This window comes from Oncorhynchus clarkii, unplaced genomic scaffold (genome assembly GCF_045791955.1).
Source record: "Oncorhynchus clarkii lewisi isolate Uvic-CL-2024 unplaced genomic scaffold, UVic_Ocla_1.0 unplaced_contig_118_pilon_pilon, whole genome shotgun sequence".
NCBI lineage: Eukaryota > Metazoa > Chordata > Actinopteri > Salmoniformes > Salmonidae > Oncorhynchus > Oncorhynchus clarkii.
The window spans coordinates 110,348-126,703 of record NW_027258107.1 but is presented as its reverse complement, the minus strand read 5'-3'; positions in this window follow the sequence as shown (position 1 = coordinate 126,703).

The window sequence follows — 16,356 nt, the reverse complement described above, 5'->3', positions numbered from 1 at the left end:
GTTTGGTCCGGTCTGGTCTGGTCTGGTTCGGTCTGGTCTGGTCTGGTTCGGTCTGGTTCGGTCTGGTCTGGTCTGGTTCGTTCTGGTTCGGTCTGGTTCGGTCTGGTCTGGTTCGTTCTGGTTCGGTCTGGTTCGGTCTGGTCTGGTTCGTTCTGGTTCGGTCTGGTTCGGTCTGGTCTGGTTCGGTCTGGTTCGGTCTGGTTCGTGGTTCGGTCTGGTCTGGTTCGGTCTGGTTCGGTCTGGTCTGGTCTCGGTCTGGTCTGGTTCGGTCTGGTCTGGTCTGGTCCGGTCTGGTTCGTTCTGGTTCGGTCTGGTTCGGTCTGGCCTGGTCTGGTCTGGTTCGGTCTGGTTCGGCTGGTCTGGTCTGGTTCGGCTGGTCTGGTCTGGTTCGGTCTGGTCTGGTTCGGTCTGGTCTGGTTCGGTCTGGTTTGGCCTGGTTCGGTCTGGTTCGGTCTGTTCTGGTTCGGTCTGGTCTGGTTCGGTCTGGTTCGGTCTGGTCTGGTTCGATCTGGTTCGGTCTGGTTGCGTCTGGTTCGGTCTGGTCCCGTCTGGTTCGGTCTGGTCTGGTCTGGTTCGTTCTGGTCTGGTTCGGTCTGGTTCGGTCTGGTCTGGTTCGGTTCGGTCTAGTCTGGTCCGGTCTGGTCTGGTCTGGTTCGGTCTAGTCTGGTCTGGTTCGGTCTGGTCTGGTTCGATCTGGTTCGGTCTCTGGTTCGGTCTGGTCTGGTCTGGTTCGGTCTGGTTCGGTCTGGTTCGGTCTGGTCTGGTCCGGTCTGGTCTGGTTCGGTCTGGTTCGGTTCTTGTCTGGTTCGGTCTGGTCTGGTTCGGTCTGGTCTGGTTCGGTCTGGCCTGATCTGGTCTGGTTCGGTCTGGTTCGGTCTGGGATCTGGTCTGGTTCGGTCTGGTCTGGTTCGGTCTGGTCTGGTCTGGTTCGTTCTGGTCTGGTCTGGTTCGTTCTGGTCTGGTCTGGTTCGGTCTGGTTCGGTCTGGTCTGGTTCGGTCTGGTTCGCTCTGGTTCGCTCTGGTTCGGTCTGGTTCGGTCTGGTCTGGTCTGGTCTGGTTCGGTCTGTTCTGGTCTGGTCTGGTTCGTTCTGGTTCGCTCTGGTTCGGTCTGGTCTGGTTCGGTCTGGTCTGGTTTGGTCCGGTCTGGTTCGGTCTGGTCTGGTCTGGCTCGTTCTGGTTCGCTCTGGTTCGGTCCGGTCTGGTCTGGTTCGGTCTTGTCTGGTTCGGTATGGTCTGGTATGGTCTGGTCTGGTTCGGTCTGGTCTGGTCTGGTTCGGTCTGGTCTGGTTCGGTTCGGTCTAGTCTGGTCTGGTTCGGTCTGGTTCGGTCTGGTCTGGTTCGGTCTGGTCTGGTCTGGTTCGGTCTGGTCTGGTTCGGTTCGGTCTGGTCTGGTTCGGTCTGGTTCAGTCTGGTCCGGTCTGGTCTGGTTCGGTCTGGTTCGGTCTGGTCTGGTCTGGTTCGGTCTGGTCTGGTTCGGTCTGGTCTGGTTCGGTCTGGTCTGGTTCGGTCTGGTCTGGTTCGGTCTGGTCTGGTTCAGTCTGGTCTGGTTCAGTCTGGTCTGGTTCAGTCTGGTCTGGTTCAGTCTGGTCTGGTTCAGTCTGGTCTGGTTCAGTCTGGTTCGGTCTGGTCTGGTTCGGTCTGGTCTGGTCTGGTTCGGTCTGGTCTGGTCTGGTTCGGTCTGGTCTGGTTCGGTCTGGTTCGGTTCGGTCTGGTCTGGTTCGGTCTGGTTCGGTCTGGTCTGGTTCGGTCTGGTCTGGTTCGGTCTGGTCTGGTTCGGTCTGGTCTGGTTCGGTCTGGTCTGGTTCGGTCTGGTCTGGTCTGGTTCGTTCTGGTCTGGTCTGGTTCGGTCTGGTTCGGTCTGGTCTGGTCTGGTCTGGTTCGTTCTGGTTCGGTCTGGTCTGGTCCGGTCTGGTCCGGTTTGGTCCAGTCTGGTCTGGTCTGGTTCGGTCTGATTCGGTCTGGTTCGGTCTGGTCTGGTCTGGTTCGTTCTGGTTCGGTCTGGTTCGGTCTGGTCTGGTTCGTTCTGGTTCGGTCTGGTTCGGTCTGGTCTGGTTCGTTCTGGTTCGGTCTGGTTCGTTCTGGTTCGGTCTGGTTCGGTCTGGTCTGGTCTGGTTCTCTCTGGTTCGGTCTGGTCTGGTTCGGTCTGGTCTGGTCTGGTTCGGTCTGGTATGGTCTGGTTCGGTCTGGTCTGGTCCGGTCTGGTTCGGTCTGGTCTTGTCTGGTCCGGTCTGGTCTGGTTCGTTCTGGTTCGGTCTGGTTCGGTCTGGTCTGGTCTGGTTCGGTCTGGCCTGGTCTGGTCTGGTTCGGTCTGGTTCGGCTGGTCTGGTCTGGTCTGGTTCGGTCTGTTCTGGTCTGGTCTGGTTCGTTCTGGTTCGCTCTGGTTCGGTCTGGTCTGGTTCGGTCTGGTCTGGTTTGGTCCGGTCTGGTTCGGTCTGGTCTGGTCTGGCTCGTTCTGGTTCGCTCTGGTTCGGTCTGGTCCGGTCTGGTCTGGTTCGGTCTGGTCTGGTTCGTTCTGGTTCGGAATGGTTCGGTCTGGTCTGGTCTGGTTCGCTCTGGTTCGGTCTGGTCTGGTTCGGTCTGGTCTGGTCTGGTTCGGTCTGGTATGGTCTGGTTCGGTCTGGTCTGGTCTGGTCCGGTCTGGTTCGGTCTGGTCTTGTCTGGTCCGGTCTGGTCTGGTTCGTTCTGGTTCGGTCTGGTTCGGTCTGGTCTGGTCTGGTTCGGTCTGGCCTGGTCTGGTCTGGTTCGGTCTGGTTCGGCTGGTCTGGTCTGGTTCGGCTGGTCTGGTCTGGTTCGGTCTGGTTCGGTTTGGCCTGGTTCGGTCTGGTTCGGTCTGTTCTGGTTCGGTCTGGTCTGGTTCGGTCTGGTTCGGTCTGGTCTGGTTCGATCTGGTTCGGTCTGGTTGCGTCTGGTTCGGTCTGGTCCCGTCTGGTTCGGTCTGGTCTGGTCTGGTTCGTTCTGGTCTGGTTCGGTCTGGTTCGGTCTGGTCTGGTTCGGTTCGGTCTAGTCTGGTCTGGTCCGGTCTGGTCTGGTCTGGTTCGGTCTGGTCTGGTTCGATCTGGTTCGGTTCGGTCTGGTCTGGTCTGGTCTGGTCTGGTTCGGTCTGGTTCGGTCTGGTTCGGTCTGGTCCGGTCTGGTCTGGTTCGGTCTGGTCTTGTCTGGTTCGGTCTGGTCTGGTTCGGTCTGGTCTGGTCTGGTTCGATCTGGTTCGGTCTGGCCTGATCTGGTCTGGTTCGTTCTGGTTCGCTCTGGTTCGGTCTGGTCCGGTCTGGTCTGGTTCGGTCTGGTCTGGTTCGGTCTGGTCTGGTTCGGTCTGGTCTGGTTCGGTCTGGTCTGGTTCGGTCTGGTCTGGTTCGGTCTGGTCTGGTTCGGTGGTCTGGTCTGGTCTGGTCTGGTTCGGTCTGGTCTGGTCTGGTTCGGTCTGGTTCGGTCTGGCCTGGTCTGGTCTGGTTCGTTCTGGTTCGCTCTGGTTCGGTCTGGTCCGGTCTGGTTCGGTCTGGTCTGGTCTGGTCTGGTTCGGTCTGTTCTGGTTCGTTCTGGTTCGCTCTGGTTCGGTCTGGTCTGGTTCGGTCTGGTCTGGTTCGGTCTGGTCTGGTTCGGTCTGGTCTGGTTCGGTCTGGTCTGGTTCGGTCTGGTTCGGTTCGGTCTGGTTCGGTTCGGTCTGGTCTGGTTCGGTCTGGTCTGGTTCGGTCTGGTCTGGTTCGGTCTGGTCTGGTTCGGTCTGGTTCGGTCTGGTCTCGGTTCGGTCTGGTCTGGTCGGTCTCGGTCTGGTTCGTTCTCTGGTCTGGTTCGGTCTGGTCTGGTTCGGTCTGGTCTGGTTCGGTCTGGTCTGGTCTGGTCTGGTTTGGTCTGGTCTGGTCTGGTCTGGTTCTGGTCTGGTTCGGTCTGGTCTGGTTCGGTCTGGTCTGGTTTGGTCCAGTCTGGTTCGGTCTGGTCTGGTCTGGTTCGTTCTGGTTCGCTCTGGTTCGGTCTGGTCTGGTCTGGTTCGGTCTGGTCTGGTTCGGTCTGGTCTGGTTCGGTCTGGTCTGGTTCGGTCTGGTCTGGTCCGGTCTGGTCGGGTCTGGTTCGGGTCTGGTTCGCTCTGGTCTGGTTCGGTCTGGTCTGGTTCGGTCTGGTCTGGTTCGGTCTGGTATGGTCTGGTCTGGTCTGGTTCGGTCTGGTCCGGTCTGGTTCGGTCTGGTCTGGTTCGGTCTGGTTTGGTCTGGTCTGGTTCGTTCTGGTTCGGTCTGGTCTGGTCTGGCCAGGTCTGGTCTGGTTCGGTCTGGTCTGGTCTGGTCCGCTCTGGTTCGGTCTGGTCTGGTCTGGTTCGGTCTGGTTCGGTCTGGTACGGTCTGGTCTGGTCTGGTCTGGTTCGGTCTGGTCTGGTCCGGTCTGGTCTGGTTCGGTCTGGTCTGGTCTGGTTCGGTCTGGTCTGGTTCGGTCTGGTCTGGTCTGGTCCGGTCTGGTCCGGTCTGGTTCGGTCTGGTCTGGTTCGGTATGGTCTGGTTCGGTCTGGTCTGGTCTGGTCTGGTCTGGTCTGGTCTGGTCTGGTCTGGTTCGGTCTGGTCTGGTCTGGTTCGGTCTGGTCTGGTCTGGTCTGGTTCGGTCTGTTCTGGTCTGGTCTGGTTCGTTCTGGTTCGCTCTGGTTCGGTCTGGTCTGGTTCGGTCTGGTCTGGTTTGGTCCGGTCTGGTTCGGTCTGGTCTGGTTCGGTCTGGTCTGGTTCGGTCTGGTTCGGTTCGGTCTGGTTCGGTTCGGTCTGGTTCGGTTCGGTCTGGTCTGGTTCGGTCTGGTCTGGTTAGGTCTGGTCTGGTCTGGTCTCGTCTGGTTCGGTATGGTCTGGTCTGGTTCGTTCTGGTCTGGTTCGGTCTCTGGTCTGGTTCGGTCTGGTCTGGTCTGGTCTGGTCTGTTCTGGTCTGGTCTGGTTCGTTCTGGTTCGGTCTGGTCTGGTTCGGTCTGGTCTGGTTCGGTCTGGTCTGGTCTGGTCTGGTTTGGTCTGTTCTGGTCTGGTCTGGTTCGTTCTGGTTCGGTCTGGTCTGGTTCGGTCTGGTCTGGTTTGGTCCAGTCTGGTTTGGTCCAGTCTGGTTCGGTCTGGTCTGGTCTGGTTCGTTCTGGTTCGCTCTGGTTCGGTCTGGTCTGGTCTGGTTCGGTCTGGTCTGGTTCGGTCTGGTCTGGTTCGGTCTGGTCTGGTTCGGTCTGGTCTGGTCCGGTCTGGTCGGGTCTGGTTCGGGTCTGGTTCGGGTCTGGTTCGGTCTGGTCTGGTTCGGTCTGGTCTGGTTCGGTCTGGTTTGGTCTGGTCTGGTCTGGTTCGTTCTGGTTCGGTCTGGTCTGGTCTGGCCAGGTCTGGTCTGGTTCGGTCTGGTCTGGTCTGGTCCGCTCTGGTTCGGTCTGGTCTGGTCTGGTTCGGTCTGGTTCGGTCTGGTACGGTCTGGTCTGGTCTGGTCTGGTTCGGTCTGGTCTGGTCCGGTCTGGTCTGGTTCGGTCTGGTCTGGTCTGGTTCGGTCTGGTCTGGTTCGGTCTGGTCTGGTCTGGTCTGGTTCGGTCTGGTCCGGTCTGGTTCGGTCTGGTCTGGTTCGGTATGGTCTGGTTCGGTATGGTCTGGTCTGGTCTGGCCAGGTCTGGTCTGGTCTGGTCTGGTTCGGTCTGGTCTGGTCCGGTCTGGTCCGGTTCGGTCCGGTCCGGTCTGGTTCGGTCTGGTCTGGTTCGGTTTGGTCTGGTTCGGTTTGGTTCGGTCTGGTCTGCTCTGGTCTGGTCTGGTTCGGTCTGGTCTGGTCTGGTCTGGTTCGTTCTGGTTCGGTCTGGTCTGGTTCGGTCTGGTTCGTTCTGGTTCGGTCTGGTTCGTTCTGGTTCGGTCTGGTTCGTTCTGGTTCGGTCTGGTCTGGTCTGGTCTGGTTCGCTCTGGTTCGGTCTGGTCTGGTTCGGTCTGGTCTGGTTCGGTCTGGTCTGGTTCGGTCTGGTCTGGTCTGGTCTGGTTCGGTCTGGTCTGGTCTGGTCCGGTCTGGTCTGGTCCGGTCTGGTTCGGTCTGGTTGGTCTGGTCTGGTTCGGTCTGGTTCGTTCTGGTTCGGTCTGGTTCGGTCTGGTCTGGTCTGGTTCGGTCTGGCCTGGTCTGGTCTGGTTCGGTCTGGTTCGGCTGGTCTGGTTTGGCTGGTCTGGTCTGGTTCGGTCTGGTTCGGTCTGGTTCGGTCTGGTTCGGTCTGTTCTGGTTCGGTCTGGTCTGGTTCGGTCTGGTTCGGTCTGGTCTGGTTCGATCTGGTTCGGTCTGGTTGCGTCTGGTTCGGTCTGGTCCCGTCTGGTTCGGTCTGGTCTGGTCTGGTTCGTTCTGTCTGGTTCGGTCTGGTCTGGTTCGGTTCGGTCTGGTCCGGTCTGGTCTGGTCTGGTTCGGTCTAGTCTGGTCTGGTTCGGTCTGGTCTGGTTCGATCTGGTTCGGTCTGGTCTGGTCTGGTTCGGTCTGGTTCGGTCTGGTCTGGTTCGGTCTGGTTTTGTTCGGTCTGGTTCGGTCTGGTTCGGTCTGGTTCGGTCTGGTTCGGTCTGGTCTTGTCTGGTCTGGTCTTGTCTGGTTCGGTCTGGTCTGGTTCGGTCTGGTCTGGTTTGGTCTGGTCTGGTTCAGTCTGGTCTGGTCTGGTTCGGTCTGGTCCGATCTGGTTCGGTCTGGTCTGGTCTGGTTCGGTCTGGTCTGGTTCAGTCTGGTTGATCGGTCTGTTCTGGTTCGGTCTGGTCTGGTTCGGTCCGGTCTGGTTCGGTCTGGTCTGGTTCGGTCTGGTCTGGTTCGGTCTGGTCTGGTTCGGTCTGGTCTGGTTCGGTCTGGTCTGGTTCAGTCTGGTCTGGTTCAGTCTGGTTCGGTCTGGTCTGGTTCGGTCTGGTCTGGTCTGGTTCGGTCTGGTTCGGTTCGGTCTGGTCTGGTTCGGTCTGGTTTTGTTCGGTCTGGTTCGGTCTGGTCCGGTCTGGTCTGGTTCGGTCTGGTTCGGTCTGGTTCGGTCTGGTCTGGTCTTGTCTGGTTCGGTCTTGTCTGGTTCGGTCTGGTCTGGTTCGGTCTGGTCTGGTTTGGTCTGGTCTGGTTCAGTCTGGTCTGGTCTGGTTCGGTCTGGTTCGATCTGGTTCGGTCTGGTCTCTGGTTCGGTCTGGTCTGGTCTGATCTGGTCTGTTCTGGTTCGCTCTGGTTCGGTCTGGTCCGGTCTGGTTCGGTCTGGTCTGGTTCGGTCTGGTCTGGTTCGGTCTGGTCTGGTTCGGTCTGGTCTGGTTCGGTCTGGTCTGGTTCGGTCTGGTCTGGTTCGGTCTGGTCTGGTTCAGTCTGGTCTGGTTCAGTCTGGTTCGGTCTGGTCTGGTTCGGTCTGGTCTGGTCTGGTTCGGTCTGGTCTGGTCTGGTTCGGTATGGTCTGGTCTGGTCTGGTTCGTTCTGGTCTGGTCTGGTTCGGTCTGGTCTGGTCTGGTTCGGTCTGGCTCGGTCTGGCCTGGTCTGGTCTGGTTCGTTCTGGTTCGCTCTGGTTCGGTCTGGTCCGGTCTGGTTCGGTCTGGTCTGGTTCGGTCTGGTCTGGTTCGGTCTGGTCTGGTTCGGTCTGTTCTGGTCTGGTCTGGTCTGGTTCGTTCTGGTTCGCTCTGGTTCGGTCTGGTTCGGTCTGGTCTGGTTCGGTCTGGTCTGGTCTGGCTCGTTCAGGTTCGCTCTGGTTCGGTCTGGTCCGGTCTGGTCTGGTTCGGTCTGGTCTGGTTCGGTCTGGTCTGGTTCGGTATGGTCTGGTATGGTCTGGTCTGGTTCGGTCTGGTCTGGTCTGGTTCGGTCTGGTCTGGTCTGGTCTGGTCTGGTTCGTTCTGGTTCGGTCTGGTTCGGTCTGGTCTGGTCTGGTTCGGTCTGGTCTGGTTCGTTCTGGTTCGGTCTGGTTCGGTCTGGTCTGGTCTTGTCTGGTTCGGTCTTGTCTGGTCTGTTTTGTTCTGGTTCGGGTCTGGTTCGGTCTGGTCTGGTCTGTTTTGTTCTGGTTCGGTCTGGTTCGGTCTGGTCTGGTCTGGTTCGTTCTGGTTCGGTCTGGTCTGGTCTGGTTCGGTCTGGTCCGGTCTGGTCCCGTCTGGTTCGGTCTGGTCTGTTTCGTTCTGGTTCGCTCTGGTTCGGTCTGGTCTGGTTCGGTCTGGCCTGGTTCGGTCTGGTCTGGTTCGGTCTGTTCTGGTCTGGTCCGGTCTGGTTCGGGTCTGGTTCGGTCTGGTCCGGTCTGGTTCGGTCTGGTCTTGTCTGGTTCGGTCTGGTTCGGTCTGGTCTGGTCTGGTTCGTTCTGGTTCGGTCTGGTTCGGTCTGGTCTGGTTCGGTCTGGTCCGGTCTTTTTCGGTCTGGTCCCGTCTGGTACGGTCTGGTTCGGTCTGGTACGGTCTGGTCCGGTCTGGTACGGTCTGGTCTGGTCCGGTCTGGTTCGGGTCTGGTTCGGTCTGGTCCGGTCTGGTCTGGTCTTGTCTGGTTCGTTCTGGTTCGGTCTGGTTCGGTCTATTCTTGTCTGGTCTGGTCTGGTACGGTCTGGTCCGGTCTGGTACGGTCCGGTCTGGTCTGGTCTGGTTCGGTCTGGTCTGGTCTGGTCTGGTACGGTCTGGTCCGGTCTGGTACGGTCCGGTCTGGTCTGGTCTGGTTCGGTCTGGTCTGGTCTGGTTCGGTCTGGTCTGGTTCGGTATGGTCTGGTCTGGTCTGGTTCGGTCTGGTCTGGTCCGGTCTGGTCTGGTCTGGTTCGTTCTGTTCTGGTTCGGTCTGGTCTGGTCTGGTTCGGTCTGGTTCGGTCTGGTCTGGTTCGGTATGGTCTGGTCTGGTTCGGTCTGGTCTGGTCTGGTCTGGTTCGGTCTGGTCTGGTCTGGTTCGGTCTGGTCTGGTTCGGTCTGGTCGGTCCGGTCTGGTCTGGTCTGGTTCGGTCTGGTTCGGTCTGGTCTGGTCTGGTCTGGTTCGGTCTGGTTCGGTCTGGTCTGGTCTGGTCTGGTTCGGTCTGGTCTGGCCTGGTCTGGTCTGGTTCGGTCTGGTCTGGTTCGGTCTGGTCTGGTCTGGTCTGGTTCGCTCTGGTCTGGTCTGGTCTGGTTCGGTCTGGCCTGGTCTGGTCTGGTTCGTTCTGGTTCGCTCTGGTTCGGTCTGGTCTGGTTCGGTCTGGTCAGGTCTGGTATGGTCTGGTCTGGTTCGTTCTGGTTCGCTCCGGTTCGGTCTGGTTCGGTCTGGTCTGGTTCGGTCTAGTCTGATCTGGTCTGGTTCGTTCTGGTTCGGTCTGGTTCGGCCTGGTCTGGTCCGGTCTGGTTCGGTCTGGTCCGGTCTGGTTCGGTCTGGTCTGGTTCGGTGTGGTCTGGTCTGGTCTGGTTCGGTCTGGTCTGGTTCGGTCTGGTCTGGTCCGGTCTGGTCTGGTCTGGTTCGTTCTGGTTCGGTCTGGTCTGGTTCGGTCTGGTCTGGCCTGGTCTGGTCTGGTTCGTTCTGGTTCGGTCTGGTCTGGTTCGTTCTGGTTCGGTCTGGTCTGGTTCGTTCTGGTTCTCTCTGGTTCGGTCTGGTCTGGTCTGGTTCGGTCTGGTCTGGTTCGCTCTGGTTCGGTCTGGTCTGGTCTGGTTCGGTCTGGTCTGGTTCGGTCTGGTCTGGTCTGGTTCGGTCGGGTCTGGTTCGGTCTGGTCCTGTCCGGTCTGGTTTGGTTTGTTCTGGTTCGGTCTGGTCTGGTCTGGTCCGGTCTGGTCCGGTCTGGTATGGTCTGGTTCGGTCTGGTCTGGTCTGGTTCGGTATGGTCTGGTCTGGTCTGGTTTGGTCTGGTCTGGTTCGTTCTGGTTCGCTCTGGTTCGCTCTGGTCCGGTTTGGTCCGGTCTGGTCTGGTTCGGTCTGGTTCGGTATGGTCTTGTCTGGTATGGTCTTGTCTGGTTCGGTCTGGTCTGGTTCGGTCTGGTTCGGTCTGGTCTGGTCTTGTCTGGTTCGGTCTGGTTCGGTCTGGTCTGGTCTGTCTGGTTCGGTCTGGTCTCTGGTTCGGTCTGGTCTGGTTCGGTCTGGTCTGGTTCGGTCTCTGGTCGGTCTGGTTCGGTCTGGTCTGGTTCGTTCTGGTTCGGTCTGGTCAGGTCTGGTTCGGTCTGGTCTGGTCTGGTTCGGTCTGGTCTGGTTCGTTCTGGTTCGCTCTGGTTCGGTCTGGTTCGGTCTGGTCTGGTCTTGTCTGGTTCGGTCTTGTCTGGTCTGTTTTGTTCTGGTTCGGGTCTGGTTCGGTCTGGTCTGGTCTGTTTTGTTCTGGTTCGGGTCTGGTCTGGTCTGTTTTGTTCTGGTTCGGTCTGGTCTGGTTCGGTCTGTTCTGGTCTGGTCTGGTTCGTTCTGGTTCGCTCTGGTTCGGTCTGGTCTGGTCTGGTTTGGTCCGGTCTGGTTCGGTCTGGTCTGGTCTGGTTCGTTCTGGTTCGCTCTGGTTCGGTCTGGTCTGGTCTGGTTCGTTCTGGTCTGGTTCGTTCTGGTTCGCTCTGGTCTGGTTCGGGTCTGGTTCGGTCTGGTTCGGGTCTGGTTCGGTTTGGTTCGCTCGGGTCTGGTTCGGTCTGGTCTGGTTCGCTCTGGTCTGGTTCGGTCTGGTCTGGTTCGGTCTGGTATGGTCTGGTCTGGTCTGGTTCGTTCTGGTTCGCTCCGGTTCGGTCTGGTTCGGTCTGGTCTGGTTCGGTCTGGTTCGGTCTGGTTCGGTCTGGTCTGGTCTGGTCTGGTCCGCTCTGGTTCGGTCTGGTCTGGTCTGGTTCGGTCTGGTCTGGTCCGGTCTGTTCTGGTCCGGTCTGGTCTGGTTCGGTCTGGTCTGGTCTGGTCCGGTCTGGTTCGGTCTGGTCTGGTTCGGTATGGTCTGGTTCGGTCTGGTTCGGTCTGGTCTGGTTCGGTCTGGTCTGGTTCGGTCTGGTCTGGTCTGGTCTGGTCCGGTTTGGTCTGGTCTGGTTCGGTCTGGTCTGGTTCGGTCTGGTCTGGTTCGGTCTGGTCTGGTTCGGTCTGGTCTGGTTGGTTCGGTCTGGTCTGGTTCGGTCTGGTCTGGTTCAGTCTGGTCTGGTTCAGTCTGGTTCGGTCTGGTCTGGTTCGGTCTGGTCTGGTCTGGTTCGGTCTGGTCTGGTCTGGTTCGGTATGGTCTGGTCTGGTCTGGTTCGTTCTGGTCTGGTCTGGTTCGGTCTGGTCTGGTCTGGTTCGGTCTGGTTCGGTCTGGCCTGGTCTGGTCTGGTTCGTTCTGGTTCGCTCTGGTTCGGTCTGGTCCGGTCTGGTTCGGTCTGGTCTGGTTCGGTCTGGTCTGGTTCGGTCTGGTCTGGTTCGGTCTGTTCTGGTCTGGTCTGGTCTGGTTCGGTCTGGTTCGGTCTGGTTCGGTCTGGTCTGGTTCGGTCTGGTCTGGTCTGGCTCGTTCAGGTTCGCTCTGGTTCGGTCTGGTCCGGTCTGGTCTGGTTCGGTCTGGTCTGGTTCGGTCTGGTCTGGTTCGGTATGGTCTGGTATGGTCTGGTCTGGTTCGGTCTGGTCTGGTCTGGTTCGGTCTGGTCTGGTCCGGTCTGGTCTGGTTCGTTCTGGTTCGGTCTGGTTCGGTCTGGTCTGGTCTGGTTCGGTCTGGTCTGGTTCGTTCTGGTTCGGTCTGGTTCGGTCTGGTCTGGTCTTGTCTGGTTCGGTCTTGTCTGGTCTGTTTTGTTCTGGTTCGGGTCTGGTTCGGTCTGGTCTGGTCTGTTTTGTTCTGGTTCGGTCTGGTTCGGTCTGGTCTGGTTCGGTCTGGTTCGGTCTGGTCTGGTCTGGTTCGGTCTGGTCCGGTCTGGTCCCGTCTGGTTCGGTCTGGTCTGTTTCGTTCTGGTTCGCTCTGGTTCGGTCTGGTCTGGTTCGGTCTGGCCTGGTTCGGTCTGGTCTGGTTCGGTCTGTTCTGGTCTGGTCCGGTCTGGTTCGGGTCTGGTTCGGTCTGGTCCGGTCTGGTTCGGTCTGGTCTTGTCTGGTTCGGTCTGGTTCGGTCTGGTCTGGTTCGTTCTGGTTCGGTCTGGTTCGGTCTGGTCTGGTTCGGTCTGGTCCGGTCTTTTTCGGTCTGGTCCCGTCTGGTACGGTCTGGTTCTGGTCGGTCTGGTACGGTCTGGTCCGGTCTGGTACGGTCTAGTCTGGTCCGGTCTGGTTCGGGTCTGGTTCGGTCTGGTCCGGTCTGGTCTGGTCTTGTCTGGTTCGTTCTGGTTCGGTCTGGTTCGGTCTATTCTTGTCTGGTACGGTCTGGTACGGTCTGGTCCGGTCTGGTACGGTCCGGTCTGGTCTGGTCTGGTTCGGTCTGGTCTGGTCTGGTCTGGTACGGTCTGGTCCGGTCTGGTACGGTCCGGTCTGGTCTGGTCTGGTTCGGTCTGGTCTGGTCTGGTTCGGTCTGGTCTGGTTCGGTATGGTCTGGTCTGGTCTGGTTCGGTCTGGTCTGGTCCGGTCTGGTCTGGTCTGGTTCGTTCTGTTCTGGTTCGGTCTGGTCTGGTCTGGTTCGGTCTGGTTCGGTCTGGTCTGGTTCGGTATGGTCTGGTCTGGTTCGGTCTGGTCTGGTCTGGTCTGGTTCGGTCTGGTCTGGTCTGGTTCGGTCTGGTCTGGTTCGGTCTGGTCGGTCCGGTCTGGTCTGGTCTGGTTCGGTCTGGTTCGGTCTGGTCTGGTTCGGTCTGGTTCGGTCTGGTCTGGTCTGGTCTGGTTCGGTCTGGTCTGGCCTGGTCTGGTCTGGTTCGGTCTGGTCTGGTTCGGTCTGGTCTGGTCTCGGTCTGGTTCGCTCTGGTCTGGTCTGGTCTGGTTCGGTCTGGCCTGGTCTGGTCTGGTTCGTTCTGGTTCGCTCTGGTTCGGTCTGGTCTGGTTCGGTCTGGTCAGGTCTGGTATGGTCTGGTCTGGTTCGTTCTGGTTCGCTCCGGTTCGGTCTGGTTCGGTCTGGTCTGGTTCGGTCTAGTCTGATCTGGTCTGGTTCGTTCTGGTTCGGTCTGGTTCGGCCTGGTCTGGTCCGGTCTGGTTCGGTCTGGTCCGGTCTGGTTCGGTCTGGTCTGGTTCGGTGTGGTCTGGTCTGGTCTGGTTCGGTCTGGTCTGGTTCGGTCTGGTCTGGTCCGGTCTGGTCTGGTCTGGTTCGTTCTGGTTCGGTCTGGTCTGGTTCGGTCTGGTCTGGCCTGGTCTGGTCTGGTTCGTTCTGGTTCGGTCTGGTCTGGTTCGTTCTGGTTCGGTCTGGTCTGGTTCGTTCTGGTTCTCTCTGGTTCGGTCTGGTCTGGTCTGGTTCGGTCTGGTCTGGTTCGCTCTGGTTCGGTCTGGTCTGGTCTGGTTCGGTCTGGTCTGGTTCGGTCTGGTCTGGTCTGGTTCGGTCGGGTCTGGTTCGGTCTGGTCCTGTCCGGTCTGGTTTGGTTTGTTCTGGTTCGGTCTGGTCTGGTCTGGTCCGGTCTGGTCCGGTCTGGTATGGTCTGGTTCGGTCTGGTCTGGTCTGGTTCGGTATGGTCTGGTCTGGTCTGGTTTGGTCTGGTCTGGTTCGTTCTGGTTCGCTCTGGTTCGCTCTGGTCCGGTTTGGTCCGGTCTGGTCTGGTTCGGTCTGGTTCGGTATGGTCTTGTCTGGTATGGTCTTGTCTGGTTCGGTCTGGTCTGGTTCGGTCTGGTTCGGTCTGGTCTGGTCTTGTCTGGTTCGGTCTGGTTCCGTCTGGTCCGGTCTGGTCTGGTCTTGTCTGGTTCGGTCTGGTTCGGTCTGGTTCGGTCTGGTCTGGTCTGGTTCGGTCTGGTCTGGTTCGTTCTGGTTCGGTCTGGTTCGGTCTGGTCTGGTTCGGTCTGGTCTGGTTCGGTCTGGTCTGGTTCGGTCTGGTCTCTGGTTCGTTCTGGTTCTGGTCTGGTTCGGTCTGGTTCTGGTCTTGTCTGGTTCGGTCTTGTCTGGTCTGTTTTGTTCTGGTTCGGGTCTGGTTCGGTCTGGTCTGGTCTGTTTTGTTCTGGTTCGGGTCTGGTCTGGTCTGTTTTGTTCTGGTTCGGTCTGGTCTGGTTCGGTCTGTTCTGGTCTGGTCTGGTTCGTTCTGGTTCGCTCTGGTTCGGTCTGGTCTGGTCTGGTTTGGTCCGGTCTGGTTCGGTCTGGTCTGGTCTGGTTCGTTCTGGTTCGCTCTGGTTCGGTCTGGTCTGGTCTGGTTCGTTCTGGTCTGGTTCGTTCTGGTTCGCTCTGGTCTGGTTCGGGTCTGGTTCGGTCTGGTTCGGGTCTGGTTCGGTTTGGTTCGCTCGGGTCTGGTTCGGTCTGGTCTGGTTCGCTCTGGTCTGGTTCGGTCTGGTCTGGTTCGGTCTGGTATGGTCTGGTCTGGTCTGGTTCGTTCTGGTTCGCTCCGGTTCGGTCTGGTTCGGTCTGGTCTGGTTCGGTCTGGTTCGGTCTGGTTCGGTCTGGTCTGGTCTGGTCTGGTCCGCTCTGGTTCGGTCTGGTCTGGTCTGGTTCGGTCTGGTCTGGTCCGGTCTGTTCTGGTCCGGTCTGGTCTGGTTCGGTCTGGTCTGGTCTGGTCCGGTCTGGTTCGGTCTGGTCTGGTTCGGTATGGTCTGGTTCGGTCTGGTTCGGTCTGGTCTGGTTCGGTCTGGTCTGGTTCGGTCTGGTCTGGTCCGGTCTGGTCCGGTTTGGTCCGGTCTGGTTCGGTCTGGTCTGGTTCGGTTTGGTCTGGTTCGGTCTGGTTCGGTCTGGTCTGCTCTGGTCTGGTTCGGTCTGGTCTGGTCTGGTTCGTTCTGGTTCGGTCTGGTTCGGTCTGGTCTGGTTCGTTCTGGTTCGTTCTGGTTCGGTCTGGTTCGTTCTGGTTCGGTCTGGTTGGGTCTGGTCTGGTCTGGTTCGCTCTGGTTCGGTCTGGTTCGGTCTGGTCTGGTTCGGTCTGGTTCGGTCTGGTCTGGTCTGGTTCGGTCTGGTCTGGTCTGGTTCGGTCTGGTCTGGTTCGGTCTGGTCTGGTTCGGTCTGGTCTGGTTCGGTCTGTTCTGGTCTGGTCTGGTTCGTTCTGGTTCGCTCTGGTTCGCTCTGGTTCGGTCTGGTCTGGTTCGGTCTGGTCTGGTTTGGTCCGGTCTGGTTCGGTCTGGTCTGGTCTGGTTCGTTCTGGTTCGCTCTGGTTCGGTCTTGTCCGGTCTGGTTCGGTCTGGTCTGGTTCGGTATGGTCTGGTTCGGTCTGGTCTGGTTCGGTCTGGTTCTGGTCTGGTCTGGTCCGGTCTGGTCTGGTCTGGTTCGGTCTGGTCTGGTCTGGTTCGGTCTGGTCTGGTTCGTTCTGGTTCGCTCTGGTTCGGTCTGGTCCGGTCTGGTCTGGTTCGGTATGGTTCTGGTCTGGTCTGGTCTGGTTCGGTCTGGTTCGGTCTGGTCTTGTCTGGTTCGGTCTGGTCTGGTCTGGTCTGGTTCTGGTCTGGTTCGGTCTGGTTCTGGTCTCTGGTTCGTTCTGGTTCGGTCTGGTCTGGTCTGGTTCGGTCTGGTCCGGTCTGGTCCCGTCTGGTCCCGTCTGGTCTGTTTCGTTCTGGTTCGCTCTGGTTCGGTCTGGTCTGGTCTGGTTCGGTCTGGTCTGGTTCGGTATGGTCTGGTCTGGTCTGGTTCGGTCTGTTCTGGTCTGGTCCGGTCTGGTTCGGTCTGGTCCGGTCTGGTTCGGTCTGGTCTGGTCTTGTCTGGTTCGGTCTGGTTCGGTCTGGTCCGGTCTGGTCTGGTCTTGTCTGGTTCGGTCTGGTTCGGTCTGGTTCGGTCTGGTCTGGTCTGGTTCGGTCTGGTACGGTCTGGTACGGTCTGGTCCGGTCTGGTTCGGTCTGGTCTGGTTCGGTCTGGTTCGGTCTGGTCTGGTCTGGTTCGGTCTGGTCTGGTCTGGTTCGGTCTGGTACGGTCCGGTCTGGTCTGGTCTGGTTCGGTCTGGTCTGGTTCGGTCTGGTCTGGTTCGGTCTGGTCTGGTCTGGTTCGGTCTGGTTCGGTCTGGTCTGGTTCGGTCTGGTTCGGTCTGGTTCGGTCTGTTCTGGTCTGGTCTGGTTCGGTCTGGTCTGGTTCGGTCTGGTCTGGTTCGGTCTGGTCGGTCTGGTCTGGTCTGGTTCGTTCTGGTTCGGTCTGGTTCGCTCTGGTCTGGTCTGGTTCGGTCTGGTCTGGCCTGGTCTGGTCTGGTTCGGTCTGGTCTGGTTCGGTCTGGTCTGGTTCGTTCTGGTTCGCTCTGGTTCGTTCTGGTCCGGTCTGGTCTGGTCTGGTTCGGTCTGGCCTGGTCTGGTCTGGTTCGTTCTGGTTCGCTCTGGTTCGGTCTGGTCTGGTTCGGTCTGGTCTGGTTCGGTCTGGTCTGGTCTGGTTCGGTCTGGTATGGTCTGGTTCGTTCTGGTTCGCTCCGGTTCGGTCTGGTCCGGTCTGGTTCGGTCTGGTCTGGTTCGGTCTGGTCTGGTTCGGTCTGGTCTGGTTCGGTCTGGTCTGGTCTGGTTCGGTCTGGTCTGGTTTGGTCTGGTTCGTTCTGGTTCGTTCTGGTTCGGTCTGGTCTGGCCTGGTCCGGTCTGGTCCGGTCTGGT